The sequence below is a fragment of the Sparus aurata genome, chromosome 7, assembly GCF_900880675.1.
Source record: "Sparus aurata chromosome 7, fSpaAur1.1, whole genome shotgun sequence".
NCBI lineage: Eukaryota > Metazoa > Chordata > Actinopteri > Spariformes > Sparidae > Sparus > Sparus aurata.
Window position 1 is genome coordinate 731,159 of NC_044193.1, and position 21,176 is coordinate 752,334.

The following is a 21,176-nucleotide window of genomic DNA, read 5'->3' on the forward strand; positions in this document are numbered from 1 at the left end:
TTGAAACACGTCATGAGAGTCATCAGTGTGGAAACTCTGTCGTGTCCTGCACCCATGCTAACACTGTTAGCTAACACTGTTAGCTAACACTGTTAGCTCAGCAACTCCAGTGAAGACTTCATGTTAATAAAGGTGTAAATCTGGTCTGAGGTCAGTTAGTGATGTGTTCTCTGCTGCAGACTGAGATCACAGCAGACGAGCTGATGGAGACATCTGATGTTTAAATCAAGTCTCAGCTGCTTCAGTTGTTCAGCAGAATGCTGCAACTCTGTTTGACTGTGAAGCTTCAGAACTGTTCTGTGGACCACCACACTTCACCTGACTTTCATGAACATGGAGGGAGGAGACAGACTGACCTAACACTGCTCCGCTAACAGATAGCAACAGCAGCTAACATAAACTAACAACCTGCTGCCACCACAACACAGAAGGTCTACAGAGAGCCTTCCATTAACTTCTTATAGTATCAGGTAACTCTAATAAACACTAACATTAACCAGGACGTGGTTTAATGCCAAAGTAAGCGGATAGGTTATCAAATATGTTGTTTGACCTTTAAACACACCTCTGCGTCGCTGCACAGCGTCCTGATGATCCAGCTCCGTCTTCTCAGCGTGAAATGACAACAGTGTGTCAGATTCTGCATTCGTAGGACGGAAACACAGCAGGACGACATTTAAATGTGATGTCACTGGACAAACTGTGTTTCTGGATACCAACAGCACTACGAGACAGAAGAAGAAGTTTCCAGCTGTGGATAAATAAATATACACGTCAGACTCACTGCAGTACCAGAGAGGAGCTGCTGGAGGCGCCAGAGAGACAAACAGGACACACCGTCCTTTTTCTGAAGACCCTATAAAGACAGAAAACACACACACACACACACACACACAGTGTTTTGTCTGCTTCATAAAAATGTCAGTGCTCATAAAGTCATTTTATCTCCCTCTCTGTCTGTTTTTATGTTTTCTTCTTCTTCTTTTTCTTCTTCTTCCCTGAGTCTGTTTTCACAGCCTCTCCTCCCTCACCCCTCCCCCTCCAGTCGTCCTAAATCACACATTATACCTCGTTAAAAGGGTTTCCTCCGGTCGCCGGGCGGAGCAGAGCCAGAGAGAGGCAGTGGGACATCTGATTGGCTAATGACATTTTCCTGGTGGCCAATGGAAAACTGGATAAAAGTGCAATTTTTTAAAAAGCAGCTGAGGCGAGTGGCCGAGCGATGGAGAGATAAATTAGTCATCATGGTGAACACACACACACACACACACACACACACACACACTGTGTAGTGGTGTGTGAGGTCATGCTCATGTTTCATTGAGTCTCCAGCTGTAGTTACAGTAGAAAGTGAGTGAGGAGCTTCAGTCTCAGCAGCTCTTCTTCACTGGACACAGAGGCAACAGTTCAGATATGTGATCAACATCTGTCCTGAGTGATCGATCACAGTGATCAGCTGTCAGTCAATCAGTTCACAGCTACATTAACCTGCTCTGAGTGAGCACCTGTGATGTGATGTCACTTCCTGCTCTGTATGAAAAGCTGACTAAATTTACCACTCTTCTGCAGCAGCTTCCTGTTGACGGGAAGTCCCGACGAGTCGATTACCGAGTGCAGTAGAGTTCCGCGGCTCATGGATGAAAATGTGTGATTATGACATCATGGAAAAGCAATCAAAGTTCATATGTGTCTTACCTGCCAGTTTATAACAGTTATTATCGAGAGGGGACAGGGAAAAGAACGGAATTGAGCATTTCTAACCGCACTCGGTAATCGTCGCGTCGGGACTTCCCCGACCCGGAAGCTGATGGAGGAGAGTTGAAATCAGTTTTTAGCTTCACAATAGAAATCCAGCTAAGCTAGCGGAGGTTAGATGCCCCGGACTATGTGCTGAGACCCTATTTGTACTGTTGCTGAAGTTTGGTGCTGTTCTGAGCATTATTTGTGGCTTTTTGGTGGCGGTTTATATTTGGATCCATTTACTGCAGTGTATTGTTGTCGTGCGGTCGTTTCTGAGGTTGATGAAACTCCGTAAATTAGCGGTCTGCTAACTTGATCTCTGGAGAGGGAGTCTAACACAGTTTCACGGTGATTTAGACCATGGATTAAATTTACACCGGAATATCCCTTTAAAATCACTCCATTTGTTAATGGAGTCTGGTTACTGGTTCAATGGTCAGATCAGATGAAACAGACAGTCTTCTTCTTCTTCTTCTTCTTCTTTGTCCCTGACTGGTCTGAGTGATCTGGACTCCACCAGGTGATCACCAGGGTCACTGAGGACAGATGTTGATAGCAGGTGTGAACCGGGCCTGTTAGACTGAACTTGTAATGTGAGATGTTTACATGAATCGGTGCTGAAGACTGAAACAGGCTCATGGAGGAGACGAAGCTGAACCTTCAGTGTTGTGGCTGTGATGATGTGTGCAGCCTTCGGGGGGCGCTGGCAGCTGTGAAACTGTCGCTGTTGTTGAGTTGTGTTTGATTTAGTGACACCTTCATGCATAAAGGGGAACCAGGCGACTGTGATCCTCTGAAGTCTCTCACAGCGGCTCTCTGTGGTGTCACACCGACATTCTGGGACAATCGAGTGTTGAAGTCGAGCAGTCGGCCACGCTGAGTCTTCTGACTGTCGTCTATTCTAACAGCATTATATTTCAGACTCATCGATCAGCTGCAACATTAAACCAGAGACGACTAAACTCTCCTGAGTGTGTGTGTGTGTGTGTGTGTGTGTGAGAGTGTGTGTGAATGTATGTGTGTGTGAATGTGTGTGTGTGTGTGTGTCTGTGTGTGTGTGTGTGTGTGTTATCAGTGCTGTGCAGCCCCCCTGATCCTGGCAGAGCTGAGTCGGTTCACACAGGGGGTAATGTGTCCTTCTGCTGGAGTGTGTGTGTGTGTGTGTGTGTGTGTGTGTGTGTGTGTGTGTGTGTGTGTGTTTTCAGTCATGGTGCATGGATAAAACGATTAGGGAAATACAGCCATGAGGAGAACGAATGAACGGACGTTGGAGAGAAGAGAAAGATGAAGGAGGAAAGACTAGAGAGAGGAGAGGGAACAAGGATGGAGAAGGAAGGGAAGCCAAGGAAAGGAAATGAGGACAGGAAAGGAAGAAGAAGAAGAAGAAATGATGCTAAATGGAAATGGAGGAAGAGGAGAGAGAGGGATTAGCAGTAGTGAGGATTACAGTTATGAATGAGATGCTCTGTGTGTGTGTGTGTGTGTGTGTGTGTGTGTGTGTGTAATGGAGGTTACAGTGCTGTGACAGGTGACCACTGTTTGTAGTAACAGTGGTAAAGTAATAGATTACTTTATGCAGTGAGTAACTGGACATGCTGTTAACATATATATTAAATATGATGTTTATTTATCTAATCAGAGGTTCTTCAAACAGTCATCAGCTCGTTAGACTCTGAGGAGTTTATCATCTGAGATCGTGAAGGATCCAGACCAGATGTTGAGCTCATGTTGCCATGGAGACCACGTAGCAAAGTAACAGTGTTATTATTAATGTTCATGATTCTGGTTCCACAAACAGATTATTATAAACTGACTGATTACTTTCAAATGACAACTAACATGTGATGTGTAATGCATTACATTTAGAAGTAACTCAGCATCACTGAGGAAACTGGAGCTGGTGTTCAGCTCAGCACACTGACGTCTGTTCAAACATCAGAGTTCTGATGGAGGTTCTGGTTTTGTGTTGGGCCCTGTGACACGCAGCAGCTGGATTTTAATGAAACGCATCATGTCATGTTGTAAAGTTCAGATGTCTTTAAGTTGTGTTGGTTCAAAAAACATGTCACTTTTAACTTCCTGTGATGAGGCGACATGAACAGGTCGACCTGAGCCTGAAGAAGAAGAAGTAGAAGAAGAAGAAGAAGAAGAAGAAGAAGAAGAAGAAGAAGAAGAAGAAGAAGAAGAAGAAGAAGCCACACGGCGTCGGTCAGTCAGTTGGTCATATAAAAACATTTCCTGTGTGAGATGAAGATAACCGTTGTGTCCGTCTGCAGTGGCCACATGATTTAACATGATGACCAGACGTTATTCATTAAACATGACACACACGTCATGTGACCGGCTGACACCCAATCATAAATGATGCAGGAGCTGCTCTGCTGTTGCTGGGCGGTTCAACTGTTTCCAGCTGCTGAGGAGTTAAAATCTGAAGGTGTCCTCATATTTCCACATTAAGGAAAATTTATTCAATTATACAAAGAAGAAACTTTTTATTATTCAGCTTCTAAAATAAATGTTTTACAAAGAGTGAATGACCGACCTCCACAGCACCACAGACGGCTGACACACATGGCTGCTGGCAGATATAAATGACTTCAGTTACGTTATTATCTTCCATGATTTAATAATCGTGAGGCAGGTCGTCGGTTAATGAGCAGTTTACTGTAAACACGATTACCTGGAGTCTGTTTCTGATCCACGGCACAAACTGAAGAAGTCTGTCAACGTGTCCTGGTCTCCAGAGGACGAACCTGTCGGATATTAATGAGGACGTTTGTTCTGTTAACCAGTTTGAACTCAAAAACACCTCCTTCATGTGTCCACAGGTATTAATGTAGGTGTGCAGGAACCAGAACAAGAAGTGACGCATCGATCCACCCTGACTTTATTCTTCAGTACAGTCACCAGTAACATGAAGCACAACTGCTGATCACAAACTTTTATAGTTTCTGACTCAACAACTCACTGAACTCTGAAGACTGGTGCTGATCTCCTGTGGAGCACAGAGAGCTGATGTCACTGAGGTCAACGAGAGCGCAGCAACACACACATAAAGATGGGATCCTTTATCATCTGGATAATGTATCCGGATACAGATTACACTTCAATAACAGGTGCACATGTATAAAGGTGGAAAACAAAGAGCCCGGGTCGTTTGAACTGCAGGCAGAACTCAGACAGATCGGATCAGAGCGGGTTTGGTTTTGTGTCTGCAGGAGGTCAAAAACACTCAGAGTGGAAATGATGACATGTATTAATGATGAGATCACACACACACACACACACACACACACACACACACACACACACACACAGTAATAGAATATTCTATGTCAGTACAGTGTCTGCCTCCATCAGTAATAACTGCTGCATGACCTCACCATTAAACTAAACCATGATGTCATCGTCCTGCCGCTGCTGTCACAAACAACCAGTCACCACCAGTGTAATCCATTACCAGTACAAGTACTGCATTCACAGTCAGAGTAAGAAATACTGCAGTACCGTCAGCTTCATGCAGTAGAAGTACTACAGACACAAACCTTCAGGTCCGAATCATTTTTTCAGAATAATTAAATGTTAACTGAAGAAACATTTTGTCACTTTGTCGTCAGTCACATGTTTTCAGACTGAAACAATACAACAATACAACACAGACGCACAATGAGCGCAACCATGTGAAGACAGTGTGTGTGTGTGTGTGTGTGTGTGTGTGTGTGTGTGTGTGTGTGTGTGTGTGTGTGTGTGTGTGTACTCTGGGACTGCTGCCCATAAAGTCTCATTAATTTGGTGGCATCAGGCCCACTGGACTCCAGACAGAGAACTGAACCTTCTGCTGATGAAGCTGTGTTCAAACACCAGCCGACAGAACTGTTCCACTGTGTGTGTGTGTGTGTGTGTGTGTGTGTGTGTGTGTGTTGGCTGCTCACACTTTGTTTGTGTTTGTGGCTTCTTGTTTTTGTGTGTTTGTGAGGACCAGCTTCACTAACACACAAAGAAAACTATGAAATAAAGTCCTTCTGTCCTAATAATGAAGAAATATCACCTGGAGGCTGAGTTATTCATATCAATATATTGAAACGGCAAACATTTTATCATCTGTTTCATTTTGGATCAGTCCATTAATAATCATTAGTGTGAGTCCTACAACAACAGTTCATAACGAGCTCCACCTGAAGCTACAACAGTAAAATCCTGCTTTTACATCAGTGACTTTCCTGCTTACCTGGAAAAAATCAGAAGGTCAATGAAAGGTGAAGATGACCTTTCTCAGACTCACGTTGTGTCTAAAGGATTCTAGAACTCTTTACAGAAAATGGATCAGGTTTATCAAAGTAATCAGACCATCAGAAGATCAATACATCAAGCTGAGTTCACTGAGAGACTGAACCACCTCTCAGGAGGAGACGAGGACAAACCAACAAAACCGAAGGACTAACCGACCAACAGAGACGGGTGAAAACCTCCCTGGTGAAGGTATCAAAAGAAAAATCTTGACTCGTGGTTTCAGACTTCACTGCCATCATGGTAGAGAAACATCAGGGTTCACATCCTGAATCCAGTCTGTGGTTAGACAGTAGAGGACTGAGGTTAAAGCTCAGTTAAATGTTGATAAAGTTATAAAGTTCACATCTCTTCAGTCACTGTTGTCTTTATCTTCACTAAACCAGGACCACCTTCTGTCCTGGACCTCAGCTGAGCTCTGAGAGCTCTGACACGAACGGTTCACCATCATTTATGTGTCATGAGCAGATATTTTACAAAACAAAAGACTTTTTCATTTTGACTGCAGGTACCACACACACACACACACGCACGCACACACACACACACACTCTGCTGACTCAGCCTCGTCATTTCTGTCCCATTTGGTTGCTGTTGTGACCGCATCACGTGATCAATAGGAGAGTTGAAGTGGATCAATGGACCCCTCGTCTGCTCTGCTTAATTGATTGATTAGTCGCTCTAATGGACGCGGTCCTTAACGAGCCATTAGCTAATTGGCTGGAGCTCAATTGATAGGACAGAGGTGTGTGTGTCTGTCTGTGTGTGTCTGTGTGTGTGTGACTGAAATGATATGAGCCATTCATACAGATGACATTAATATTCAGCCAATCGATGAGCAGCAGGAGGAGACAGTAGAGAATGTAAAGAGAGAAGGGACGGAGGAGGAGTGAAGCTGCTGTCAAACACGATCAGGTGGGACTTCACCTCCCATCATGCACCTGTCGTGCTATTAGAATGTATATTATCTGGATCATTCTGGTGACCTTCTGACCTCTTCTGTTCTACAACAGGACAATCTCCTAAAACCTGAAACATGGACCATAATTAAGTGTAATTAAGGGAAATATTCATCTCTGTACTCGACTGCTGTTATTCAACAGCTTTAGTTATTACTTCTCCTTTAGATTCAGATTTTTGTCTATAAAACAGAGAGTGACTTTAAAAAAAATTATTTATTGTTGTAAAATACATTTTAAACAGTTTATACAAATGTTCACTCACAGATTCTGACAGTGCTGCAGAAGTACCCAACAGTCGTACTCGAGTAAAAGTAAAGATACTGTGATAAAATATTACTTTAGTGAAAGTGAAAGTCTCCCATATGAAAAGTACTCGAGTAAAAATATCTGATATTAAATGTAGCCTACTTAAGAATCAAAAGTACAAGTAAAAGCAAATGTACTTAGTTACATTCCACCCCCTGGTCCTGATCCTGGATTAGAGTATTTAGGTTTCATATAATCCCTGGACTGTAGTGTTTAGGATATAGTTTGGTATTGTTAGAGAGTATCAGATTACTCCTGCATCAGAGTATTCTGCTATAAGGAGTTTAGGATTTAAATACTCCAGATTTATGTACGAGGTGAATCCTGGATTAGAGTATTTATGTCCTTTATTAACTGTATATCGTTGTATTTATGATACAGATTATTACGAAAGGTTTATAAATCCTGAACTAGTATTAAGTGTTTGAGTTTGTCCTGGATTAGAAGATATCCTGCAGATACAGCGTTTCAGTGTTTATGGCTTCATGAGTCGTTGTTTTGAATCGTGCCTCACTTTTACTCTTTGCATCATGGAGATTTAACATCATCCCACCCTGACTGTCCAGGGATTAGTCTCTACCTAAATCTTGTTCCCTGGTGTTTTGATGTTTCCACTGAGGTGTGTGCGTGAGTTTGATCTAGTCTACTCTCCGGGCAGAGAACTTTATTTATAACCATTGCTCCTTGGCTACAGTTGCCAGTTCCCATTACAGACACCATCTGAGAATACACCAATCCAGTGGGACATGTCTATCACCTGGAAACAGGTTCAGTCACCTCAGCTCATAGCTTGTTCATGTTTTGGGTCTGAGGGTCTGCTGTACTGTATTTTTCTTCTGGAGAGACACTGTATATCATGACCTAGATATCTTTACAATATCGTTCATCATTAATGAATACAAAGCGTGGGTCCGGTCTATTCTCTGGAGAGTGCATGTTATTACCTTCTGTGAAGCTCAGAGAATAGTCTGATCCACAGGGAGGGGTCGGCATCTGTCTCACTCAAATAAGAATCTGAAAATGTAAATAAAAATGAAGAAGTTATTTAACGATGATGATAATAATAATTAAGATTGACATATTTTACAGCGAGCAGTTTCCCACCGTTCTGTGTTCTGTCTAATCTCTGGAGATTGGTGGTTAATTTTCTCCTGAGGGATTGTGGGTATTTTCATCTCGCTAACAAACACTGAGAGCCTCATTAACGGCAGCTCAGAGGGAGAGGAGGTTCGGTGCAGTCTAATCCCTGGATGACTCTCTTCACACAACGTATTTAACCTGTGCCAACAGCTGAACTGTTTCCAGCTCCAGTGAACACGTGAACGTGATTCTACAATGAATCTTTGCTTTTCCACCAATGCTGTGTTTTGAGTCACGTTCACTGTGAATGAGGCCAGAACACAAAGAACACATTCTGCTCAGTGAGAGCTGAATGTGGAGTGACACGACTGTACGACTGTAGAAATCCTGAGGAGCAGTGATCAGATCACACCGTGGCCTTTGAGGGAAGAGGTCTGGAACCATATCCCATCAGGGTCCAGGTTCCTTACTGAAGAATAGAGGATCCTGTTTGGACCGGTCGCTCTTCACAGACAGACAGATGCATCATGAAGACTCTGCCCTCTGTCTGTAGGACTGAACTCTGCAAACAAGTGTGTTAACAAGGAGCTAACAAAGCGACTAAGTCATCTTAGTTCAGTCATCTTAGTTCATTCAGAGAGAGAAACTTGAACTCAGAAGGTGTAATGTTGTATTTTTCTGTTCAGTACAGGGAGTCAGACACAGGTGGAGGTGCTGAGGGGTCTTGTTCACTCAGCAGCCCTAGTTCCTGCATCCATGCTTCAGTAAGATAAATAGGTGTCAAAATATTTAATTTCTTGATAGTTAGTCAGTGTATTTTGTTGACTTATTAGACTCAGTAGTAAACTGGCTGCTTTAAAAACTACAGGCTATCAGACGTGTTAGGAGACAGAATGGACAGAAAAGTCGTAGAGTTATGTTGCGATGTCACTTTGTTGCATTGAGGTGAAGAAGCTCAGTTTGATTTAGTTTAAATCAATTAAGATGTGTTTACAATTTTTGTGCATCTTTGAAGTACAAACATTCTGAAATAAAAACTCAAACTCCTTAAACCAGAAGAGATGCTCTTAAACCACCATGTTAAACAGCTGATCTGTGTGAACACTGCACATTCACAAATGAATAAACTGCAAAAAAATGGATTTCCTGTAAATGGAGAGGGGAGGAGCAACACTGATCATATGATCGACAACACCAGAGGAACCTGAAAGTTGAGTCAGTCAGTCAAACTCCATTTTGAGTGGACAGAGCAGAAGGAGAGCTGAAGTCAGTGCAGATGAGTGTTAGAACAATATTTACATCATGTTTCTGTCAGAGAGTCAGATTCTCTCTGTGGACTATCGAGAACAGAAATGTTAGAATAAAGTGTTTGAGCTATCTGTGGACACAAAGTCTGGATTGGCTAAAGAATCCATATTAAACCTGCTGCAACTTAAGAAAACAAGTAGATCAAAGACACTGGTAAGGTCTTTAGGATTTTATTGTGGGTGGCTGTGGCTCAGTGTACCCACGGCGGGTCATCTAGTGATTGAAAGGTAACCAGTTCGAATCCCGGCTCCCCCTAGTTGCATGTCGAAGTGTCCTTGAGCAAGATACTGAACCCCAAATTGCTCCTGATGAGCAGTTGGCGCCTTGCATGGCAGCTTTTGCATCAGTGTGTGAATGTGCATGTATTGTACAGCGCTTTGAGATGTCGTTAGACTGGAAAAGCGCTATAAAAATGCAGACCATTTATTAAACTATTGATAGTTTGAAACTATTGTGTGTGTGTTAGAGTGAGAGAAATATTATGTTTCTTCCTGTTCTCTGAGTCATTTGAACAAGCTTGTCATTTGAATCATCAGTAAGTGGATCAGCCAGAGTCTAAAGAGACTGTGAAACAGTGAAGAACATCACCAGCTCTCTATAACGGAGAACTGCAGAAAGTGTTGATTTAATGTCAGTAAAGTTCCAGACTCACCAAACTACGAACTGAAGGCAAATTGTTGCTTCGCCTCACGTCTCCTTCTGCACTTCAACACACTGCAAAGATTACAGCTGACAGCCAACAAGCTCGTACGTTCTGCGCCTGTGTAAAAGGAAACACGAGCTGATGAGCTGATGCTCATTGACTGATCCAGCACTGCCCGACAGTGAGCATTGGTCTGGTGTGTCAGAGCCTGAACAAACTACAGACAGATAAATGTTTAAAGGTATTTGTAAGAAAAGTTGATTTTTGAGTCTCTTCTCCTACTTGTCAGAAACTGATGCTTTGGGATTTTATGATGAGTCGGCCACCAACCCAAAGTGTCAGTTTTTTGTTTTCTTTTGGCCTTTTATGGCTTTATTGATAGGTCAGCTGAAGATATGACAGGAAACAGGGGGAGAGAGAGGGGGAATGACACGCAGCAAATGGACCTGGGCCGGGAGTCGAACCCAGGTCCGCTGCAGAGCCTCGGCACATGGGACGCCCCCCAAAGTGTCAGTTTTTGATGAGTTGGGAAGGAGACTCATCTTCTCTTACAAAAAGCACCTTTAATAGGTCAGATAAAAAAAATAGGATTATTAATGTTTGTGTAAGCAGGAGTGCTGAATTTGAAGGAACAATCCTTCTCATTACAGTCTGAATAACGAATACAAACAGAAAAACACTTTTACTTTTCCCTGTGTCCAGCTGACCTTTAGACGTGTCGGCTCAATCTGACAACAACCACCAAATCTTTAAATAAGAAATGTGTTCACAGAGAGCAGTGGAGTCATGTTTCTGTGGAGGAGCAGCCGTCCTGCTGTTCTTTGTGTAAGGGCGTCCTGAAGGATCCGGGCTCTACCAGCTGTGGACACTGGTTCTGCAGACGGTGCAACATCTCATTCAGGGACCAGTCTGCTTCACCAGGAGACTCCTCCTGTCCGCAGTGTGGAGGACCCAGAACAACATCTGGACTGTGGACAGACAGTCAGAGAAGACCAATACAAAGTAAGACTGAACACTAGTAACACCTCTGTTCTGTCAGTGTTGTTCTGTCTAACAGACAGACAGCAGCTGAGACACAGACTTTAAACAACAGCCCAGACTAGTTTTTCTGCTATCACTCTTCACCCTCAGCCTGTCAGCTACAGTTTTCAAGTTGTGATGACTACAAAAACACATGACTTGTAATTTGAGGAGGACTGTATAACCTTTACATCTTCAGATTTTATAATGCACAGAAAAATATTCACCAGATTCTCTTTTTCTTTCTTTCATCTCACATTTTTTCTTCTCTTCCAGCTGATAGAGTTGTGCAGGAGGCTTTAGATGAACATACGATCAGTCTAAGGAGGAGATGTGAACATGTGACTGAAGGAAGTGATGAAACAGGAAGTGATGAAACAGGAAGTGGAACCCTCCTCCACAGGATCTACACTGAGCTCTACATCACAGAGGGACAGAGTGAAGAGGTTAATATCCAACATGAGGTGAGGCAGCTAGAGACAGCTTCCAAGAAGAACACCTTCAGTGAAACTCCAATCAGGTGCTGCAACATCTTTAAAGCCTCACCTGACCAACAGAGATGCATCAGAGTCGTTCCGACCAACAGCGTCGCTGGTGTTGGAAAAACCTTCTCGGTGCAGAAGTTCACTCTGGACTGGGCAGAGGGCTCCGAAAACCAAGATGTCAGTCTGCTGGTTCTGCTTTCGTTCAGGGAGCTGAACCTGATCAGAGATGAGCAGTACTCATCTGAGAGAGCTGGACCTGAGTGACAACAACCTGCAGGATTCAGGAGTGAAGCTGCTGTCGTCTGGACTGGAGAGTCCAAACTGTAGACTGGAGAGTCTGAGTTCAGTTCACAGACTGTAACTTACTATAGCTATATATTTTTTTGTTTGCAAATTCAGTTTAAATCTTTTTGTGCAAATCTGAAGATATTTCAGTGTTTTCAGATGCCACAGACTCAAATTGTGGTACATTAGTCAGTGAAGATGATGTCAGTACTGATAAGGCTCTATAGTGTGAAGGAAATTAATAAGGTTTTGAAGATCTGATAATAACAAGTAAAAACAAGCTACAGAGAGTTTGAGCCTCTGTATAAACAGAGAGACAGGCTGGATAAAGACAAGAAAGACAGGGACATAGACAACTCTCACAGCTGCTGTAGGTCAGTGTGCATTAAACCATAGCTAAGGGTAATAAACAGCATCTTTTCTGTCTCTTTGGCAACAATATCTTGACAGATGATTGAAATCGCTTTTATTTGTGATACATAGGAGACAAAAATAAGGTTAATATTAAAGGTGCTTTGATTGATCGGTCACTGATTGTTATTGGCTGATATACATTGTGAAAAGTTTGATCAGAGCGAGAAGCCTGATCAGAAAACACACTAGACAGTTTCTCTGTGCACCAAGAAAAAGCTAACAGCAGAGAGGCTAACCTCTTACAGCTAATGGAGCTAACAGCAGAGCCTAACATACACAGCAGGACTGAGTTTCCAGGGTTTCCTCCAGGATTTTTTTAAACCGTGGGGGAGGTCTGCCCGAGTGGAAGAGGGGTGGTGACGACGACGACGGCAACATGAATTTTGAAATGTGAAATTATGACTATTTCAAACTGAGTGTTTTTCTAAATACATTATTTACTATAGGGTTTCCGGTACATGGCTTGAAAATAATAATTGCAAATAGGATCTTGCAGTATCACTAGGCCAAAACAACAAACACAACAACAACAAATTAAAGATATAAGTTAAATAACTAAACTCGTCTATACTGAATACCTCAACCTCCTTCTCTGCCTCTCCTCTTTTCTCTCCTCCACTCACCTCCTGCACTACTTCTGCCTGTGCTCTTATATAATATAATATTGGGAAGTGTTAAATTCGTTCACATCACCAATACCATGCAGGTAATGTTAGGAATATTTAAATATTACACTTATCATGGTACACATCATTATCATTTCTATTGACTTGAGGGAATAACATCACAACAATAAGTCAAGAACATTGAGCCTCTCCTTTATGTAAGGTTACCTGACTCTCTTCCTCTGGAACCTTTCTCTTCTTTTGAAAATAGTTTAATATACTCATCTGAAAATGTAACCAGAAAAGAAACATGGCAGAAAATTACCTGGGCATTACCTAAGCTAACGTTATGTCGTGCTGTTCAAAACGTGTATCTGAAACGTAACATGTTTCCTCTATCAATAGAAAATTAAGTTTTACAGTTAAAAATTAATCTACAACAAAATAATATCTCTCTCTACTGTATAACCAAAGACTCGACATGCTTTATTAGGCCTAAAGTAATCTCTCTTTAACAAGTGTCAATGGTACAAAAATAAAATAAAAATAAGACTCTCTCTGAAATGATGATAGAAATAATGCATATCCTGTATTAACCAATCAGTAACACATTTATCAGGATTTTTTATGTAGCCTAATCCATCTTTACATTAGGGTCGTTTTCACTGGTTTAAACAAAACTGTATATATAGGCCTATAAAAATATATAACCTAGCTTAGGTACCTTTCTTTCACCCTTTTCTCTCCCTCCACGTCGGACTGTTGTCTCTACTCTCTTCGTCTCTCGCGCGCCGCTGCTAGACAGGCAGGTGGTGACTCCGGTGTTGGTTTTTCAAAATAAGGGCAGGCTATTTGCAGCGTAGCGTCACATTTCATGAAAAACCACGTTTTGTGCCAAAATCACATTTCATACAACAATTTACATTAATATAAACATAAAACAACATAAAAACAAGGTTTAAAAAAAAAACAACATTATTCTGAAGGTGTGGCGGCTTTTATTTTGCCGTGGCGGTGCGCCACAATCAATTACATGTAGAGGAAACCTTGGTTTCTATTCAGAGGAACATAAAGTGTGAAACACTGAACTTCAGTTTACTGAGACAACAAGACAAGTTTACACTAATTAAAGGAACTGATATTTTACGTGTGTACGTTTGATCAATCTTCTGTCAAGGTTGAAAATAACCCAGTACAAGCAGGGAACGGGTGGTGGAGCAGTGTCTTCAGTTCACCAAGACCTCAGTACAAAGACTGAGACACCTGAGACTTGAATTACTTGAATTTTTCTTTAATCTCTTTTTACAGTTTAGGGACAACTTTTAATGTAGTTTCAACCAATGTCTTTAAATTGATGTAAAATAAACATAATTGTGCCACTGATAACCAACAATGATATGCCAAAAAAGTAAAGAAACATCCTTTTGATGGTGTCGGCTGATACTGATTCCAGCACTCTGTAATTGGCCCCAGAAATCCTGATCAGAGCACCCTTAGTGAAGATAACCGTCTCGGCCATGAAAAATAAAATGAGCGACAGTGATGTCACCAGAGCCTTTCTGAAAAGTTGAGAGATTTTCAACCCAACTCAGAGCGGCCACACAAAAAGGGGTGGGGTGCTCTAAAAAAGATGTGGAGTGCTGTGATTTTTCTGAAGGTGGTCGCCTGCTGCCGCTGATGCTCACTCCTCATTGGGAACAACTGAAAAGAAGCGCTGGATCTCAGAAGAAAAATGCTTGGACACAAGGCCTAACATAGGTTAGAATGTCACAACAAAGAAGGATTCAAGCTCTGCTCAAGGGATTTAAAAAATAAGATGGAGAGGAAAAAGGACATCCTGATGCAGCTACTACACAAAGATGGCAGGTGAGACCAGTCAGATCATAACAGTAATGACTGCATTGCAAAATCCATGTTGGAGCAGAGAATGACACAGGAGACAGTGATAGAACCGATATACCACCTACTCCTAAATATGATGATCTGCAGTAACACAATGATAAAGTCACTTGACTCATTTTAGAGAAAAGCTCATAGATTATGATGTAGTAATGTTGACATTGACATTTAAAACCTGAACACATCCTTTATTGTAATTTTTATTTGCATCTTTTATTCTTTATTCAGATTGAGGAACTGCAGGTTGTCAGAGATCAACTGTATTTCTCTGGCCTCAGCTCTGAAGTCCAACTCCTCCTATCTGATAGAGCTGGAGCTGAACCACAATGAGCTGCGGGATTCAGGAGTGAAGCTGCTGTGTGATTTTCTGCGAAATCCAAACTGTAGACTGGAGACTCTGAGGTCAGTTCACTTATTCTCTGTTACTGTTGAAGATGTTTAATCAACCACTGAACATAATTCATGTTGATGCATAACTTACATAACATATATAAATCTGTAAATTTCCTTTTTGTTAATATTTTCATGTTTCTTGAACCAAATTTAGTTTGCCGTCACAAAAGCCTTCTGTTTCTTAAAGAAACTGTAGAAATTGTAAATAAATGTTTTGGTTTTTTTGATGAATGTAAACAGAAGGTCAGGTGAACTGACATTGTTTTAATTTGATCAGGGTTACTTGTTGAAGTAGAAATATTGATTTGTTCTCTCTATATTACAATTTGGTTTCACATATAATATCTGATCATTGATATTGATCTTTCATGCACTCACACACATGCACGTACACATGCACACACAGACACAGACACACACACTGATGAACACAGAGATTTAACTCTATTTGCAATTGCAACTGTTTAAAGGATCAATATTTTGTCACTCAACTCATTTTATGGAAATCTCATTAAAGTATGATGTAGTAATGTTGAGCTACACATTTAAAACCCGAACACATCTGATTGGATTATAGATAGATTTTTTGTTTCTCTGGCCTCAGTTCTGAAGTCCAACCCCTCCCATCTGAGAAAGCTGGACCTGAATGCCAACATGAACCTGCAGGATTCAGGAGTGAAGCTGCTGTGTGATTTTCTGCAGAGTCCAAACTGTAGACTGAAGACTCTGAGGCCAGACACCATCTTCTGTTCTCAGATTAATATTATTTGAAAGTTATTTTGACATTAAACTGCAGACATAAGGCTTATATTCTACTGATCTACACTGAGTATCTTAATGCTGAACTCTGTTTTCTTCTTCTGGGGATTAGTGTAGGGCGGCAATAGCTCAGTCCGTAGGGACTTGGCTTGGTCCCACTTGGACCAAAACAAGTACGATGTTGGACTGGCAGTTGGAGAATGCTAGTTCACCTCCGGGGCCTTTGCTGAGGTGCAAGGCACCAACCCCTAACACTGCTCGTTGGGCGCCATGTGTGGCAGCCCCTTTGGTCATCTCCTCTATACTGTGTGGAGAAATTGGAAAAAAGAATTTCCCAATTCGGGATTATATTAGTATATAAGATTTGGCAGAACAATGTTTAAAACCTTCATATAACAAGACAAATCATTAGATAATTCACTTCAATTCAAAGCTAGCAGACATTGATGCCCTGAACTATGTGCTGGGACCCTATTTGAACTGTTGCTGAAGTTTGGTGCTGCTTTTGAATGGCGGTTTCTTGGTGGAGGCATATACTGCAATGTACTGTTATCGTGCGGTCTTTTCTGAGGTTATTAAAACTATGTAAGCTAGCGGTCTGCAAACTTGATCTCTTGAGGGGGGGTCTTACACGTGTCACAGTGTGTTAGACCATGGATTAAATTTACATCGGAATATCCCTTTAAGATAAGTGAAAATAAAAATAATGAAAAATACAATGGGTAAATAATTCCGGTTTTAACTTAGAGACACAAACAAATATTCACAATTTGCTTATTTTTTATAAAGCTATATGATGCTTATATTGACTGAACTGTTTAATTAAAATTGTATCACTAATTCTTTATTCAGATTGGAGGGCTGAATAAGAATGTCAAAGATCAGCTGTGCTTCTCTGGCCTCAGCTCTGATGTCAAACCCCTCCTCCTATCTCAGAGAGCTGAACCTGAGCTACAACAGGCTGAAGGATTCAGATGTGAAGCTGCTGTGTGATCTGAAGAACAATCCACACTGTAGACTGGAGACTTTGAGGTCAGTAGAAGGTTTAAGTCTCCCGATCCTCCACACAGGTATCAAATCCAAACATTACAGTAAACACACGATGATTAAACCAAAAACAGAGTACATCAGGCTGCCTACATGAAGTCTTCTAAACAGTTAAAGTTACTCCTCAACAGGTCAAAAGATGAGCAATAATTTCTTGGTAAAATTAAGACATCAAATGTGAAAATCACAATCTTCAATTGCCCCTGGGAAGAAATAAAGTTTTTTAATTGAATTGAATCACTTGTCAGCAAAACAGCCTATTGCCTGTGAATGAGCATTGTCACAGAAATACCAACATCAGGCAAGGCTGCCGTCAACAACACTACATAAAGCAGTTAATTGTGATCAACTCTTATCTTAGAGAAGTGACATTAGGAGCTTTGGATCAGCTTCTGCTGTTTATTCAGATGCCCATGATGTGATCTGGCAGTCAATTTGACATGTTTGATGTCCAATATGTGAGTGTAAAAACATGAGAGCTGAATGGAGGCTGGATCGTTACACAGCCGTCTGAACAGGACTGAAGTCCTGCTGGTCTTTATATCACTGACTGACAGCTGATGGAGGGAGTCTCTGTAAACTCTACTGTCTCTCTGCTTAACTCAACAGGTGGAAGTATTCTCACTGATGATAAAGGTGGAGGTGTCATGAGGATCAGCACAGTTAAAGCTGACATTATTACTAATCATGTTAAATATATCATGATAGTGCAGCTTTAGGTGTCTATGATATCTTGTTTGCTAACATGGACGAATTGCTAGTAAGTTAATTAAGCAAAATACTGTGAGTGGATAACATCAGCTAAGGTGTCGACACAGCCAGAGCTGATCCAGCTGGTAAATTATCCGGCTTGCTAACTGGTTGGGATAACTGCTGGTGTCGCTGAGCCGCCAGCGTTGGGTCCATGCAGTTAAACTACAGCGAGCTGGCTAACGTTATCTGAGTGGATGTTTGTTGGCTAGGTTGCCAAAGTATTTCATCAGCTGATGTGAACCATGATGTTGAGTTATGTGTCGTGACAAAATGTAAAATCAACGTACAATTACTTTATTGCCCAGAACAATGTGAGGTAGGCCCGACTAGCTAACGCTGCATTATCATAGTGTTGGTTTCTTTAGGTGTTGGAGGAGTAAAATAACTTTACAGATAATACTTATTATTGTAAATGTGATTATAATGAATTTTCAGGCGCTCAGGGATAATTTCAGCGGTCAGTCTGGTGTATGTTGATGTCGCAGCTGCATAGGGCTGGGTATTGTAAAGAACCTCACGATTCAATTCGATTTCGATTCTTTAGGTCGCAATTCGATTCAATATCGATTCGATTCAATATTGACTTAAATGCTTCGATATCGATTCAGTAATAAGTAGTAATAAACAAATAATTCATTAGACTACCTGTTGATAATTTTTTTATTAAAAAAAGTCATCTTAAATTATAAATCTTTCCTCTAGGAAGTTCTAGTTCAAATTGAAATGTAGACAAAGGTACTCCATGTGTTTAGGTATAAAATAGTGCAACCATAGTTAAGCTGAGAAAGTGCCATTGTTTCTGGGACTGCATGGTACATTTTTGTCTGACATAAACATAGAAATGACCGCAGTCCCTCCGCCCTCCGGCTAGACACGAGGGGGTAAAACGTTGACACTGACCCCCCTCTCTCCCCGGAGGAGAGTGCTACTTGTGGGCGCACGGTGCAGCAGCCAGGGTGAGACCGGCTGTGCTGGGAGTTTACAGTCTCCGAAAGAGTGGTGCGTCAGACGTCGGCTACCCGCCTCCGCAGCTCCAACGGTGTTTCCGCGGCGCATCACCCTCCAACCCTCGAGCGAGACGCTTCCAGCTGCTGGAGGCGGGGACCGAGAGGTCCGGCGAGGGACAGCAGGTGGTCGCCTGTCCGAATCAATTCAGAGAATTTTATGAATCGATATTGAATTGGGAAAAAATATATTACAATGTATTGATGAATCGATATTTTTACCCACCCCTACAGCTGCAACATAAGCAACAAGATGCTGACTGCTCTTCAATTAATGGCCACTGAATTAATTATTAACGAGTGTTTTCTGAAAGTTACACATAGTGAAGATCTGGTTACTTCTTCAACTGACTGTATGATTTACGATTGATTCGAAAATTTACTGATTATAAGGAATATAAAAGCTCCTCTCAATCTATCAACTGATATAAATATTGCAGATTAATAATCTCAATAACAAACAGATAAAAATGAATAAACACAGAATCATTTGGGGTGAAGGGAGGAAGAAGAAGGAGGCGATGAACAGGAGACAAACAGCCTGAAGAGCTTCAGCTCAGCTCATAAACTTTATAACCAGGTTGGAAAATAAGAATTGAGCCTCAAGCAACATTTACTGCTGATTCAGTTAAATCTATTTTAAATGTTGGATCTCATTAAAGCTGCTGAGGGAGAAAATATTCCCGCCGTAACTATAATTAACAGGTTTTAGCTGCTGACTAACAGTAACACCAGAAAATCATACGAACAGGACGGAGCTCACAGTCCTGCCTCCAACCAACGCTGTGACCTCGTTCAGACTCAACGATCAGATTAACTTTAACATGATCAATCAAAGCAAAAGAATCAGCAGCTTGTCTTGATGTGAAGGTGTAACAGACTCAAACCTTAGAGTTCTGATATAATCAGCATGACGAATCACACACGTCAGATTTTTTTATGAATCTGTTGATAACAAATATTCCCTAGCATCAAGTTTAAAAGACCTTTGTAATATATTTAATTGATTTATTGTTTTCACATTATCCCAAATGATTCCAACAATGTTCAAAGAAATCCTCACGTTCACTCAAAGAAACGTTTCATTCGCTTGTAGCTTCAACTTCTGGAAAATGTCTGATGAAATGACAAATGAAAACGTGAATGAAACTTTAAAACTTCACCTCGTCCATGAGCTCGTCTCTCAGTCTCGTACTCGTCTCCGGCCTCACTGTGGTGAAGCTCCACAGCTGTTTCAGACCTGCTGCTTCTCTTCTCAGTGGTTTTAATGTATTTGTATTTGGGCTGAACAAACATGGTGAATCTGCTCCAGCTCAGTCACTTGCTGTGTCTCAGTTCAGGGTCTGCATTGGGGCTGCATGAAAAATCGTTAAAAAAATCGTTAAAAAAATCGCGATTTCGATTCACACATACACATGATCTTATTTCTACACACAGCGACTCTGAAGCACTTTATATCTTGAGCTGCATCACAAACAAATGCTCATATTTTCCTCCCGGATTTTTTGAACTGCCCCCAAACGCAGCACTGCCGCTGCCTCCTCCCTCAACATGTGGTAAAGCGTCTTTACAACACGTGATTCAATGGAGGAAGCCCGCCTGCAGTTGAGCGTTTGGAAGGAGTGAGTGAGAGTTAAAGTGGAGGAAAGTCTGCGGTAAGGAGGGTTGAATGGATGGTGACGAAAACCCAAGTGGTAGTGGCGAGAGTCACCCAACGACCCGAACTGACCTTGTGCCCAAAAAAGGTTCACATTCGGCGGTGTAGAAGTATTTTGGATTTAAGTCAGACGATGACAAACAGTGTGAGGTGCACTGTAAAGTGAGTTTTGCCCTTGTTGCAGCACTGCATGGCAACACCACAAATCTCTACAATCACCTTAAACGTCACCACAAAGTACAGCATGATGAAGCCGTACCAGGCAAGAAACAAACACAGACGTCAATAACCAGAACCTTGTACAATGCAACGCCATACCCACCAAACTCCAGCAGACATTAGGAGATCACAGCAGCTGTCACAAATCACCTAACCAAGCATACGGCCCCAATAAACACTGTACAACATGAGGGATTTCGGAAGACGATAAACACAAACGACAATCGACAAACGGTTCTCGATGCCCTCTCCTCTTTTCAAATGTTGCGCTCCCCGACATGTACAATAAGCAGCGGGCAGTGGTTGAAGC